Source organism: Lipotes vexillifer, unplaced genomic scaffold, assembly GCF_000442215.2.
Source record: "Lipotes vexillifer unplaced genomic scaffold, Lipotes_vexillifer_v1.1 scaffold140, whole genome shotgun sequence".
Taxonomy (NCBI): Eukaryota; Metazoa; Chordata; class Mammalia; order Artiodactyla; family Lipotidae; genus Lipotes; species Lipotes vexillifer.
In genome coordinates this window covers 285,589-301,774 of record NW_006774710.1, presented here as the reverse complement: position 1 = coordinate 301,774, position 16,186 = coordinate 285,589, and the positions used below count along the sequence as shown (strand labels likewise).

The window sequence follows — 16,186 nt, the reverse complement described above, 5'->3', positions numbered from 1 at the left end:
AAAAAAAAAAAAAAAAAAAAAAAAAAAAAAAAAGTTGACATTTAGCAGAAACTTGAAAGAATGAAAGAGTGAAACTTTTGGATATTTGGAGTTGGAGCATTCCAGGCTGAGGGAACAACAAGTACATACTCCCAGAGAAGGAGAGTGCCTAACATTTTGGAATAACAGTAAGGAGGCCAGTGTAGTAGTTTGAAGCTCAGTAAATAGGGAAGCAATTTGAAGGATATATGGTTAGAGTATGTACAATCTTAGTCTATTGTAAGACTTTGAGGGGTTGGTTTAAGGGGAAAGATCAGAAGGGGCTTTTGGAAATAAATTTGAGACCCCTATTACACAACCAAGTGGAAATGTCAGGTAGGTTGTTGGATATTTGAGTCTGGAGTTCTGAGTGGTTTGGGGTAGAGATAGAAATGCAGGAGTCATTTGCCTGGGGTGAGATGATATCTCCTATGAAGTGAGATAGAAAAGAAAAGAGGTTTAGCTATAGACCTGGGTTAAGAAATTAATAAGCCAACCGAGACAACTCCGAAGGAATGGCCAGAAAACTAAGAAGAAAAGCAAAAGAGAGGGATGTCCTGGAACCCAAGTAAAGAAAGTTTTTCAAGAAATAAAGAGTAAGCAACTGTGTCAAATAGGTATGGTGGGGTGATCAAAATGGGACACTTATGAGAGTGACAGATAACAGTATTAATAATCATATGGGTAGAACCGGCTAAAACTATGACTGCCCTGGGCAAACTGGAACACATGGCCACCAAAATAAGTCATGTAAGTTGAGAATTGGCCATTGTATTTAGCATCATGGTAATCACTGGTGAGCATGCTAGGAGAAGTTTTAGTGAAATAGTGAGAAGAAAGTTTGACTGAAGTGGGTTCAAGACAAAGTGGAAGAAAAATTGGAGGCAACAAGTCTAGACATCTCCTTTGAGGAATTTTGCTGTTAATGGGAGTAAAGGAACATACCTGGAGGAAGATGTAAGGTCAAGGGATTTTTGTTTGTTTTTGAGATGCTTGGCACGAGAGCACGTTTACTGATGGGAATAATGCAATGGAGAACCAAAAATTCTAATGCAGAAGAGAGAGGGAAGCATTGCTGAGCAGAGTCCTTAAGTAGGCAAGAGACGTTGAGAACCAATGTATGAGTTGTTATCATTATCATTAAAAATGTTACTGTCACTCATTATTCCTTTCAGTACAAAAAAATCTTAATATCTTAGAAAGGATAGAGATGAAGAAGGGGGACATTAACTACACCCGTATTAAATGAGATAAGTTAGCTGAAATATTCTCTTCCCACAACTTGTCTGCCACTGTGCTTCTGAAGTCTCACCATATGACAGATCTTTCAGTGGTCCATGGTGAATTTGCTCCATATTGACTGGAAGTTTCAGGAGAGTAGACTTTGGTTTAATAGGACTAATACTTCTGACAGAGCTGGCTGCTTCCAGAGGGTCTGAGTTACCTGTCACCAGAATGTTTAAGCAGAGCACTTTAGGGGCAATAGTAATCTATAAATTCTGAACAAAGAGAAGCTGAGATTCATCTCAAAGGCCAGTGTAATTTTGTGAAGGGAATTCTGACAGAGGTTACATAGAGTTATATTCTACTACGCTCTGTGGTTCATAACCCTTTGTATCTTATTTCTTACTAAACACTCAAATAAGGACTTGGTTCTCATGATAATAGAAATAAATTAAAAATTCCCATTTTTCAAAGATGGGTATATATATTCTCATAATATTGTACTAATACCATGAAGTACCTATTTTACTGCTCTAAGTATTCTAAAACAAGGAGATTATTTTTCAAATGAGATATAATTACTGGAAACAAATAAATTATAGTAGGTCAAGGTGGCCAGGTAGATAAAAAACTATTTGCATTAACAGGTGGCATGAATCACCCTGGAATTCTCATTCTCATGAAACTTCCATTTTATTGGTTTCCAGGAAGAAGGAGTGGAGAATAAAGTACAAAATGCATACATTCCAAGCAGGAAATAGTACATAAAATATATTTGCCAATAGGTAAGGGAAGTAGTAGAATTTGAGATACACAGTAGGTAGAAGGTTAACAACTTATCAAAATGACCTAAATGGAAAATATATGGTAGGGAATATTAGCAGAATGTGAAGTGACATCCTGGCAAATGTAGACTTGAGGGAGAGAGAAAGAAAGACAGAGGGAGAGAGAGAGAGAGAGAGAGAGAATGAATCTTAATGAAAGCCTGGTGTCCCAGCTGGATTACATTTGTGTCTGTTGCCCTGCCTAATACTTCCTTCCCTATCTCCTCCTTATTTTCTCTTCCTGGCAACTCTTTTTACCTCTGTTTCACTCTTTCTGTCTTTTTCCACTTGCTTCTTTTTCTTACTTTTTCTTCATCTCTTCTCCTTGCCAATGATACTCAATGATATCCTCAGATTATTGTTTAGCAGTCTTGGTGGCTATAAGGTCAGAGATCTCTGATTTGCACAGGGTTGAAAACTGCATTCATAGCAGTATATTTCATGCATAAGATGTGGGAGATTTTTTGGCAAATAATAAAACATGATGAAACCTAGTACAAAGATGAACAAATAGTTTTTACAAGTAACAAATGCCTGTGACTAAACACAAGCAGTATACAACTCACAAACAAGTCATGTATGCTCTATATATAGGAACTATAGATGTGAGGAACCAACAAGTGTACAACGAAAAAGTTATCTAATAATTTACGCAAGGTGGAGGAGAAAGTTCAAAATCCATGCTCACTTATCTCCTATATTAACCACTCACAGTCTCTGTTTGCTGATCTTCTCTCACAATTGCAGTAGTCGTTAAGTGCTGCTGTGAGGACTGTTTGTATTTCTGTCTTACTCTCACGATGGTGGATTGCATGTTTATATTGACTCGAATTTTCTTCATCTCCTGCTGTTTTCTGACTGTACATTGTGCACAACGTAAGAAATTTTTTAATTGCTTTATTTCCATAGGTTGAAGATGTAAAGAATTCATTAGATATTAATCAGAGAAGGAATCAAGGCTGCAGTAGGTAGCCTAAGGGGCTAAACAGAACTCTAAGCAAAAGTTCTATTGTTAAAAATTCACAAACCTGAAAGTATCTGGTTCTTTTAAAAGATATTTATTCTTAGAAGGGATAAATAATTGTTTTATCTTGAAGCTGACATGTTTGTCTCTGATATCTAAGATAAATATGAAAAATTCTATGGACTACCAACTAAAATGTTTACTTGCATCAATATTAGTGATTGTTTTAGGCTATTTATATTTAACACTGTTTCTTAGAATATATAAGGTTATACTTTATTTTTCAGAAAAATTTCGCTCTGTTAACATGTCCAATACAAACAGGTACTTACTTGACATAATATAAACCATGTGAATCCCTATAAAAGGAAAGAGATATCCAAAGAAATAAATTATATAATCATATTGGTCTGTAAAATGGCCTAACATCTTTGCCGAGACCAGAAGTATAATTCTTTTCAAAATATTGCCTGTTGAAATTTCTCCAAGCAGTACCATTTGACTCACTAATTCTGGTGAGGGAGTTTTGCAATGTTAGTTGGTACTTAGATGGTCAGTGGTGCATTTTGGTCAACTGAAATGGTTTCCAGATTCAAAGAAACTGTTTTAAAGTACTGTATTTTTCTGATGTCACCCTTTCATTTATTTAAAAAACTATGTTTATGTAGCAAAATCAATGTGTCATATTTTACATTAGGAAAAAATATGCTCTCCAAAGGGCAAACAGTTTTCTTTTGGATTCTATAGGCCTGATCTTATTGGAGCTGTTTTCCCTTCTTGCCTGTCACCTCTAACCTTGGGACTTGGGCAATCTGAAATCTCACGCTTATAGAATCTCTTCTTTGTGTTTAGGCTGGTGGAGGGTCAAAATAGTTTTCCCTTTCTTGAAATTACAGTTTCTGTGCATGTTTATAGGTCCTGTGACTCCAGATAAATGTTCCTACTCACTGATTTTCAGACTCTAGAAAACATTTTCTGAGTCCAGATTTCTGGAAGGGGTACTGCAGCCATATCATTGACAGAATGACTCTCCAGGGTAACCTTAGAAATATCAGAAAATCATCAAGGATTGGGGCTGAGGTGTCTGCCACCCCCAGTGGCCTACTAGTAGGGTAACTAATCTACCTGTCTCAACCAGAACACTTTGAAAGTGAAGAGAGAAGTATTAATATTTATTCCAGGACAAAAGGCATAAACTGAAACTGTCCTTGCAAACCAGGATGTATGTTGATCCTATCTTTGGATATATTGTTATGTCTTCCCTTAGCCAGAGATGATTCTCAAATTTAGTACAAAAGAACTTTATTTCAAATGTTAGATAGCCTTTAAGCTATAATGGCATGTAGTGACTGTTTTTAAAGCCATGTTGTAAAAATCCATCAGGTACAAAATAACAGAATGAAATCACTTGTGTTGTTCATCTTGATTTTTGGAGACTGGTACTTGAAAATATGATATTTGAACATTTTCAAAGTACAACAAAGTTATTTTCATTTTTATGTTTTAAGATTCTTTAACATATAGTTTTTCTAACATGTAGAACTTTTCACATGTGTATTAGCTAAGTTTGAAACGTTTGTTTTATATTGTTGAGGGATTTTTGAATGTTGTTATTTACAGCCAATTGTGCCTCTGTGACTGACTTTGATGATTGTCCAGGGAATATAACACATTTCTGTCCAGAGAATAGTGTTTGTGCATGCAAAGATGGAGAACCTTTTTGCAAGTAAGTGGTTATGTATGCTGTAAAAGCAAAGTACAATATACTGTAAGTAATAATGCACTTTGTTTTTGTTTGTTATATTCAACAATGCAACACTTCTTTTAAAATAATATTTTAATCAGAAATAACCCCTACACATATATCACAGTTATTGTAGATTCCCTAAAACAGTTTAATCTACTGTTCTAAAAAACAATATAATAAAATTTAAAAGATTAACTGAGACACTTTTATTAACTTTAAGAGATTAGCATCATTCAAAAGAGCTTTCCTCAGACAGACTTTTAATAGATTAGCTATATATACTCATGAATAAACTATTTTGCTGTTCTAAAGAAGAACTTAAGGTGTGCCTCATGTTATGCAATAGCAATAATCCTGACTTGTTATGTGTAAATAAAGTTTTTTTGTAAATCAAGAAATATCTTAAATGTACTGTGGTTCCCCCTCTTTGTTTCCAGGTTTGCTTTGTATAAAAGTGTGTATTCTTTGATATGAATTTAGGCAGATTTTCTACTTTGTTCTAATCAAAAATATGAGAGTATTTGAGCAAAAAACAGAAGGAGACCTAGGAAAAAACATAACACAAGAATAAGAAAGCATTCATAAGTGAGAGAAAGAGAGGATAGGTGGGGATGGGGCAATAGTGAAAGGTTTTCCTGTGTCCCTGCCTCTTAAACTGATAGTAAGAAAACCAGGGGTAGGCAAAGGGGCCTGAGGTTTGAGAGAAGTTTGCATTTGGAGAAATGTGACTAGTTTGCACACCATGCTCTGGATATACTGAATAAGAGTATTTGCAGTTCTTCAAGTGCACTATTTTCTCTCTCACCTTTGGATGTTGACATATACTACAACTTCTCCCTATTACTGTTCATTCACCCTACCTCCTCTATCACAGCTCTTCTTCCCCTGGTGAATTCCTACTTAACCTTCAAGAGTAAGCTCCATCATATTTCTAACATAGCACTTAAACTACTCTACTGCAATTTCTGGGTTTCTTGCCTCTCAATTTTATTTTATTTTTTTAAAACATCTTTATTGGAGTATAATTGCTTTACATTGTTGTGTTAGTTTCTGCTGTATAACAAAGTGAATCAGCTATATGTATACATATATCTCCATATCCCCTCCCTCTTGTGCCTCCCTCCCACCCTCCCTATCCCACCCCTCTAGGTCATCACAAAGCACCCAGCTGACCTCCCTGTGTTATGTGGTTGCTTCCCACCAGCTATCTGTTTTACATTTGGTCATGTATATATGTCCATGCCACTCTCTCGCTTCGTCCCAGCTTACCCTTCTCCCTTCCTGTGTCCTCAAGTCCATTCTCTACATCTGTGTCTTTATTCCTGTCCTGCCCCTAGGTTCATCAGAACCTTTTTTTTTTTTTAAGATTCCATATATATGTGTTACCATACGGTATTTGTTTTTCTCTTTCTGACTTACTTCACTCTGTATGACAGACTCTAGGTCCATCCACCTCCCTACAAATAACTCAATTTCGTTCCTTTTTATGGCTGAGTAATATTCCATTATATATATATGTGCCACGTCTTTTTTATCCATTCATCTGTCGATGGACACTTAGGTTGCTTCCATGTCCTGACTATTTTAAATAGTGTTGCAACAAACATTGGGGTACATGACTCTTTTTGAGTTATGGTTTTCTCAGGGTCTATGCCCAGTAGTGGGATTGCTGGGTCATATGATAGTTCTATTTTTAGTTTTTTAAGGAACCTCCATACGGTTCTCCATAGTGGCTGTATCAATTTACATTCCCACCAACAGTGCAAGAGGGTTCCCTTTTCTCCACACCCTCTCCAGCATTTATTGTTTGTAGATTTTTTTTTTTTTTTTTTGTGGTACACAGGCCTCTCATTGTTGTGGCCTCTCCCTTTGAGGAGCACAGGCTCTGGACGCGCAGGCTCAGAGGCCATGGCTCATGGGCCCAGCCGCTCCATGGCATGTGGAGTCCTCCCAGACCGGGGCACGAACCCGTGTCCCCTGCATCAGCAGGTGGACTCCCAAACACTGCGCCACCAGGGAAGCCCTGTTTGTAGATTTTTTGATGATTGTCATTCTGACAGGTGTGAGGTGAAACCTCATTGTGCTTTTGATTTGCATTTCTCTAATGATAAGTGATGTTGAGCATCCTTTCATGTGTTTGTTGGCAATCTGTATATCTTCTTTGGAGAAATGTCTATTTAGGTCTTCTGCTCATTTTTGGATTGGGTTTTTTGTTTTATGATATTTAGCTGCATGAGCTGCTTGTATATTTTGGAGATTAATCCTTTGTCAGTTGCTTCACTTGCAAATATTTTCTCCCATTCTGGGGGTTGTCTTTTCATCTTGTTTATGGTTTCCTTTGCTGTGCAAAAGCTTTGAAGTGTCATTAGATCCCATTTGTTTATTTTTGTTTTTATTTCCATTTCTCTAGGACGTGGGTCAAAAAGGATCTTGCTGTGTTCCTTTTGTCATAGAGTGTTCTGCCTATGAATGTAGGGTATATGTTTCCTTTTTGAAAGCACCACAAGAACAAAACTTTAGTTTTATTTATCTCCAGCACCTAGCACAATGCCTGTCATATAGAAGACGTTCTGCAAGGGTTTATTGAATGAATCAGTAATTCAATAGTGCAAAATATTGGAAAAATATTGAAAAAGATAAAAAGTGATTTTAAAAATCCATTGGATTTAGCATTTAGGAGTTGTTGGTTATAATCTTTGAGAATATTCCAAGACTGAGATGAGAATACAAACCAGATTGCAAAATTACATCCAAGGAGTGGGAAGTAAATGTAATACAGCAATGAAGAAACATATATAAGTCATCTGACAATTTTAATGTTATTTGTAAACTCTTAGTTGGAGGAATTCTGGAGGCATGTAATCAAAATTTTGGCTAAAAGCTAATTACCTTTTACCTGTCTTCCTAATCCTTATTATAATTATGTACCTAATTTCTTTTACAAGTCTTTACAATTGTTAATTGCCACATCACATTGACATTATGCCTATTTTAAAGTTTTTCTCCACCAAGTTGATTCAAACAAATTACTTCAACCTATTTTACTGGTAGATCTCAATGTGGAACATAACTGCTCTGGACTTGGTGTGCCTGTGTATATATGTATCTGTCAGGTTCTTTGAATGTCTACCTAATGACAAGGGATCATTTTTATTACTAAATATATTAGCACCACACAGTTTGAGTCAGTTATTTTGACATTGTTAATCAGAGTTAGGCACTAACAAATTATAATTGAACATATCAAATTAAATGGTATGATCATTATTTTTAAGTTCTTAAAACATTTTAATGGCATTGCTGAAATTGTCAGGATATATATACCATCACCACCACCCACACCCCTCCAGGCAGATCTGTCACACACACACGTACATGCACAGATGTTCCAAATATTTCATTCAAATAATGAATGAACAAAAGCCAAATTTAAAATATGTTTAAAGATAACTAATTTAAGAAAATTGGCCAAACTAAGAACACATGCCTGATACACACTTTTTAATTTTTCAGTCATGTTTTATTTAAAAGAACTACATTTTACATTGATACAAATAGAATAAAGCTTATTTAAGATCATTTTATATTTTTAAAAAAGTCAATTATGGGCTTCCCGGTGGCACAGTGGTTGAGAGTCTGCCTGCCAATTCAAGGGACACGGGTTCGTGTCCCGGTCCGGGAAGATCCCACGTGCCACGGAGCGGCTGGGCCTATGAGCCGTGGCCGCTGAGCCTGCGCGTCCAGAGCTGTGCTCCGCAACGGGAGAGTCCACAACAGTGAGAGGCCCGCTTACCGCAAAAAAAAAAACAAAAAACAAAAAATTCAGTTAACTCTGACCCCCTATGTCCATCACTCATCAAAATGAGAATCAGTACCTCAGTATATTTAAACAGGCTGCAAATCTTTTTTTGGTATTGCTGTTTTATTGAGGTATAATTGCTCTACAAAAATTGCACACATTTAATGTTTACATCTGGATGAGTTTGAACATATGCATACACCAGTGATATCATCATCACAACCAAGGCACTAAACATATCCATCAACTCCAAAAATTTTCTCGTGTTCTTTTATGGTATCTTTACTTTCTTCCTTGCTTGCTTCCCCCCCACCCCACCTTTTTTTTTTTCTTTTTTTAATAAGAACACAACACGAGATCTATCCTCTTAAAATATTTTAACTCTTTCTTAAAAACATCTTGTAACTTCTCGCTCTGTGTATCCATTCTTTTCCTGAGGTCTTGGATCATCTTTACAATCATTACTCTGAGCTCTTTCTCGGGTACATTGCCTATCTCCATGTCACTTAGTTGTTCTTCTGGGGTTTTATCTTGTTCCTTCATCTGGAACATATTCCTTTGCTGTCTCATTTTTTATAAATTCTATTTGTGTTTTTATGTATGTAGTAAGTTAGTTACATTTCTCGATTTTGGAGAATTGGCCCTCTGTAGGGGATGTCCTATGTGTCCAAGCAGTACACTCTCCTCTTGTTACCCAAGGGTCAGGGACCAGCTGGTCCCAGGATAAGTTCTGACCCATGTTTGCAGACTCAGTTCCACAGGCTCTGATATGACTGTTTTCTTGCTTCTGGTGTCTGCCCCCTGGTGGGTGGATCTGGGTCTTGACCCTCTGGTGGGCAGGGCTGTGTCAAGGGAAGTGTCTAGAGGTAGTTGTGGGGTGAGCAAGGCTTTGGGCTTCCTCTCTGCTAACAAGCGGGGCTTTGTTCCCACCCTGTTGGTTGTTTGGCCTGAGGTGTCCCAGCTGGAGCCTACAAGCTGTTAGGTGGGGCCAGGTCTTGGTGCTAATGACTCGAGCAAGGGTCTTGCTGTCAACCCCCAGCAAGAGTTCATATAGATGAACAGTCCCCGATATGTCCACCACTTCTTATGACCCCAGAGAGAGCCACCGCTGCCCCTAACCTCCCCAGGAGACCCTCCAAGACCAGCAGGTAGGTCAGGCCAAGGCTCCTATGAAGTCAGTGCTTTTGCCTGGGTCTCAGGGTGTGATAGACCTTGTGTGCACCCTCTAAGAGCAGAGTCTTTTTTTCCCCCAGTCCTGTGGAGCTCCTGCAATGAAGCCCCACTAACCTTCAAAGTTAAATGCTCTGGGACCTCTTCCTCCTGATGCTGGACCCCTAAGTTGGGGAGTCTAATGTGGTGCTCAGAGCTCTCACTCCTGTGGAAGAACTTCTGCAATATCATTATTCTCCAATTTGTGAGTTGCCCACCCAGGTTGTATGGGATTTGATTATATCCCAAGTGCACCCTTCCTACTATCTTGTTGTGGTCTTCTTTATGTCTTTGGATGTATTAACAGAATATCTTTTTTGGTAGGTTCCAATCTTTTTAATCGATGATTGTTCAGCAGTTAGTTGTGATTTTGGTGTGTTTGTGAGAGGAGGTGAGCTCAAGGTCCTTCTTCTCCACCACCTTGTCTCCAATCCCCTATCCTCTTAATATATTTTAAAGTGCACAATTCCATATTGTAAACTATATGTACTATGTTGTACAACAGACTCTAGAACTTACTCATCATGCACAACTGAAATTTCATACCCATTGAGAAATAATTCCCTATTTCCCCCTCTCCCCCCAGCCCCTGAAAACCACTATTCTATTCTCTGCTTCTATGAGTTTGACTATTTTTACTTGGAACAGTTAATGTATCTCTCAACAAATATTCACATTTCTCACATACTTACTGGTTTCTGAGGAAAAAAATCTAAACTATATTTTAAGTGTATTTTTATATAATGGCTTTATTTTCCATTTATGATAGAAAAAAATTGCATACCTCTCAGGATTGCTGTGAGAATTAAGTAAGATAAAATACTTAAAATTCCTCGTAAAGTGGTTCAGAAATGTGCTCCCGCAAAGTCAGTTCATTTCTTCTCCCTCGCCACTATGATGTTAAGCTCAATGGTCAATTCTCAGTCTTCATCTTACTTTACCCAACAGCAGCAATTAACACAGTTGATAAATCTCTCTTCCTTGAATTTTCACTTAGCTTCCAGGATATCCCTCTCTCCTGTTTTTATTTTTTTCTTCTGTTTCACTGCCCACTTCTAAATTACTGTTGCTAATCTCTTATCTTGTCCCCACCTACTTAATGTTGGAGTGTCTGAGGACTTAGTCCTTCATCTTCTTTATCTGTACCTCCTCCCTTGGTGATCTCATCCAGTCTCATGTCTTTAAATACCATCCAACTGGGAAAATTCATACCTCCAGACTTAGAGGTATAACTGCCCACTCAACATTTCTACTTGGATATCTAATACTCCTTTCAAAATCAGCAAGTACAAAACTGAACTCCCCAACTCCCATCACTCCCACCCCAAAATGTTCTTTCTACACAATTTTTCCCATCTCAGTTGATGGCAACTCCATCCTTTCATTTGCTTAGGCCAAAAAACTTAAAGTCATCCTTCAGTCCTCTTTTTCTTGCACACTCTCCTTCTTGTCTATCAGGAAATCCTGCTGGTTCTACCTTTAAAAAGATAAGCAGAAATCAACCATCTTTTATCCTCACCCCCACTGTTATCATTCTGGTCTAAACTACTCTGGTCATCTCTTACCTAGATTACTGAACAGCTTTGTGACCTTTCTCCCTGCTTCTACCTTTGTCCCCTATAGTCTGTTTTTCAGTACTGTAGAAAACAGAGTGATCCTTGTAAAACAACCTATATCATGTCAGTCCTCAAAATCTTGTAACTATTCCTCATTTCACTGAGTATAAAAGTTAAAGTCCTTACAATGACCTATAAGGACTTTTGTGATCTGGTCTCCTTCTTTCTTTGGCCTTATCTTCTACCCTACTCCCTTACTCTGCTTCAGCCACACTGATTTTCCTGTGATCCTCAGACATGTAGACACATTCTATCCTGCTTTAGAACCTTTGTACTTGCTGTTCCTGCTTCTTGGAATGCTCTTCTCCCCAAATAAACCTGTGTCTAACACCCTCACCTCCTTCAGTCTTTCTTCAAATATTATCTTCTCAATAAAGCCTGCCCTTTACTAACCTATTATATCACTGCAACCTGTCCCACTATCCTGCTCCCCCAAATTGCTAATCCCCCTTACCCTGCTCTACTTTTTCTTTATTCCTTAGCACTTATCACCTTTAAACATTCTAGATAATTTACTAATAATGCTTATTTTTGTTGTCTGTCTTCCTTTCCTACAGTTTAAGATGCTTGAGAACATGGATCTTTGTTTTATTTACTGGTCTATCTCAAATGCCTGGCACGGTACTTGGTACATGGTATGAACCCAATAAATGTTGTTGAATAAATGAAGGGACTGTTACTGTTTTATATATAATTCCTTTTGTGATTCAGTCCTAAACTAAACAAGAAATACACTCTTGAAAAAGTCTTTTTTTCTAGGAAGAAATCCGTGAGAGTTTATAAGACATATTTTTCAAACATATTTTAACTTCCTTAAATGAATTACATTATATTACATATTAGAAGCCATGTCCCATTGAGTAGATTACTACCTATTTGAAGCTGGTATCTGCACTTTATTATAGAAGCCTAGAGTATCAGAGCTATAAAAGATTATAGTAATCATCTAATCAATCCCTTCATGTCATCCATGACAGTACTTAATGTATTGGAACAATACAAACCAGGTTTAGTTTACTTAGGATCTGATATTCACTGTTCAACTGGGTAATCCTTTATCAATTCTACAGGAGATAATGAAGTAATCTCTAAAGACACTACATGAACTAACCTCACCATTAGTCACTCTAATTGAGGATGGTGAGAAGTCACATTTTTCCTTTCCACAAACCCATAGATATTTCTATGTGGGTGTGTGCTATGTCAGTTCAATCTAGGCACCAGAGAACCACACTCAGGTTATCTGGCAAAGTGTCAGGCTTTATAAAAACACAAGAAGTTTATGTATGAGTCATTTATTTCTTTAAAATAGAGGAGGAAGATCTGGAGTCATGGGAAAGATGGAAACAGACAGATTTTGCTGGCAGACAGTCTATTCTCACCTTCTCATGTTTCTTCTTGTATTTGCTGTCGAGTGGCATAGTCAGGCTGTTAACCTGCACTCATCACTGTAGGAGTTGGTCAAGGGAACACCCAGCTGAAGTTACAGAACTAGTAGATTAGGCCACTTCAAACTCTTTTCATAGCAGTCATAGAACTGAAGTAGCCAGAGTGAATAGAGGCATGAGCAATGGGCAAAATGTGGATAGTTTTAAAAGAAGTGTTGAGACAGCCATTCTGGGTGAGACTTTTTTTTTCACTTCTAAGTACCACATCTTCATTAGCCAATGGTTGGGAAATCCTGACCACCTTCTGCATGCTAATTCAATGTGTTCAAACCTGTACATTTTAGCATGTTTGCTCAAGTGGAAAAATAGGACAATAGAAATCTCTTGAGGGCCTTAAAGGGAAAACTTATGGTTTAGTAACAATGAAAGATTGGATTCTTTAAGGGGAAACAATTTGTTTTTATTTCTCTAATTTGTGAGCTTTTTCTATTTTTCTTATCTCTATCAAGATGTCCAAATTTCAGAGGTCGGTGGGGAAATTATTGGTACATGGGGACCAAATGTGACCAGCTCTGGAATACTCTGGACCTGATTTTAGTAGCAGCATTGCCTGGAATAGGACTGGCTTTACTAGTTGGTGTAACAATCCAGACTATCCACTACTGTAAAAAGAAGTCAAGGAATACAAATTATCACCGGTAAGAAATTTCTAAATACATCTGAGAATGATGGGAAATAGCTTGTGAGATCAGTAAATGATTCAAGAAATAATGGATATCATTTATCTTGCATACAGCTGATATATTCTCTTCCATATTCATCAACATTTAATTAAATTAGAACAAAAGTCAGAATAACTAAATAAATTTTGTTCAGGATTTGGATACAACAAAAACTGTAAAGCCCCTTCCTCAGATAAAAACCAAGTGAGCCAAGTGTAATTCACTAAAGAATTGTCCTACTTCATTGCCTTCCTTCCACCAACGTGCTATTTGTATGCACCACACATACTGTCCTAAGAGTTGAGGCGGGGGAAGGGGGACAGCTGTACCAGTACCTCCTATTTACCCCAACCCCCAGCATCCAATAGGCTTGACTGTAATCTGACTCTGTCTTGGGCAAACCTCGTCACTTCACTGGGCTCAATTTTCTCAGCTATAGAGATTGCCTTAATCTGACCTACACATCTCACAGAGATGGTGAGATTGATACTGAAAACAACAATCATTTACAGACAGCTTATTATACGTATCAGGCTGAATTATAAATGTTTCATACCTATCAACCCATGTAATCCTCACAAGAACCCTATAAAGTACAGATGAGATTACTAAAGCACAGAGAGATCAAATAATTTGGCTGAGGTTACAGGGCTAAGTCTATACCCAGGCAATCTGACTCCCAAGCTTAAACTCTTAATCCCCATGCTACACTAATGGACTCTAATGAGATAAAACAGTGCTCTGAAAGCTTTAAAGCCCTGTTGCATTCCTTTTGTTTTTTTGCTTAAAAGCAAATAGTACCCTTTATATTTTTCACTGCCTCTAAATGATAGAAATATGAAAGGTAAATACCAGTAGGGTAAAATCTCACCAATTTAATATCAGTTAATTCAAATTAGCATCTACTTTAAAGTTTCATTCTCCAGTGACAAGATAATGTTACCCTCTATGCAGTATGAAGATAGTTTGAAATATTACTTTAAAATTGGAAGTGACTTGTACTGTCAGCTTCACACTTCTAAGAATAGAATTAGGTTGGAAACCTCCTGAGATTTTAAAGAATCATTTTAATTAGAAATCATACCCATAAACAAGTCACCTTTTAAGTGTTCTCCATAGTTTTCCTACTCCAAAGCTTTCTAGAACACTGGATTTGTATTCCAATCCTCTCTCTTCTACTAATTGTCTATGACTTTGAGAGGATCACTTAACCCCTGTTTCCTCCTTTATAAATGAAGAGTTGGGTATACATATCCTACTTTTCTATAGTTGTGAGAATCAAATGAAATAATTAATGGAAAACTGCATTGAGAAGCAAAAGCAAAACAAAAAGCTTGATTATAGATTAGAATAGTAGTAGTGTTTATAAGCATTTAGACTTATTTATAGGTTTTTGGGTAAAGAATTAATCTGCCTTATTTTTCTTCAGTTAAAATATAATTTAGTTTGAGCTCCTTTATTTCCCTTCTGCCATTCCCTCAATTGTGAATTGACAGAGTGTTTCTATATATACTCTGGAAGATTCCTTAGTGTAGTGGAAAATGTATGGACAAAGAGCAAGACAGACTGGGATTCAAATCCCTGCCCTACAAATCACTGACTGTGCAGCCTTGGGGAATTTCCTTAAAATTTCTCAGCCTCAGGTTTCTCATCTGTAAAATGGAGTTAATAATACTTATCTTGCAAGCCTTACTTAAGTAAGATAATGTAATTTTTGTGAAATATACTGATGTGTGAAATTTACTTTCAATTGCATTAAAAATATAATGGATTAATGGGTGGATAGAAGGATGGATAGATGGATAGATAGATGCAAAAGCAAGTATAGTAAAGTGTTAATGATTAAATCGAGGTGGTAGATACATGGGCATTCACTATAAAATTCAATTTTGGTGTGTGTTTGAAAATTTTCCTAATAAAATTTTGGGAAAAATCAGATAATGTAAAGTAAAACACTTTGAGCATGGAAAATACTCAACAAATGGTAGTCAATATTATTGTATTCTCTCGGGTACATATAATAATGGAGTCTTAAGATGGGAACATTCATTCTGTGTTGTCAAAAATGAGTTTATTTTAAAAAGTGATTTATAACCAATTAAGCTACTTCTCTATCCTCATTATATATATATTTTTTTAATTTACTGTGCCAGAGAACAGAGGAGTTTATCAGAACTCCAACCTCGGCATAATTCTGCACATGCTTTTGATACTGCTATGAGACCTTCTCAACCTGATCAAGGCCAGGTAAACACTGAAATTCATTTGTAAGGTAAACTAAGTTTACAGAAGATACCAAAGAGAGAAATGCCTTAGAGAAACAAAAAGAACTTTGGGAGATTAAAGAAGTAGTCAGAGACAACAAAATGAAGTGTGATCAGAAGATCAAATTGTACAAATATGGGATTGTTGATGACAAGTTATTTATTAGTAGAGTACAGGCCAGGCCTGGGACAAATTACACTGGGAGTGATCTCTCCTTCTTTTCTCCAGCATTTGTTTCCAGGTAAAATCAAGTTAAAACATATATCAGGCTTCCCTGGTGGCGCAGTGGTTGAGAGTCCGCCTGCCAATGCAGGGGACACGGGTTCGTGCCCCGGTCCGGGGGGATCCCACATGCCGCGGAGCGGCTGGGCCCGTGAGCCATGGCCGCTGAGCCTGCGCGTCCGGAGCCC

The 16,186-nt window shown here is 37.3% G+C and overlaps 1 pseudogene; it reads left to right on the top strand.

Moving 5' to 3' along the window:
• The window catches only part of LOC103080359 (V-type proton ATPase subunit B, brain isoform-like), a 66,027-nt pseudogene that overhangs the window by 17,198 nt on the left and 32,643 nt on the right, over positions 1–16,186 (top strand).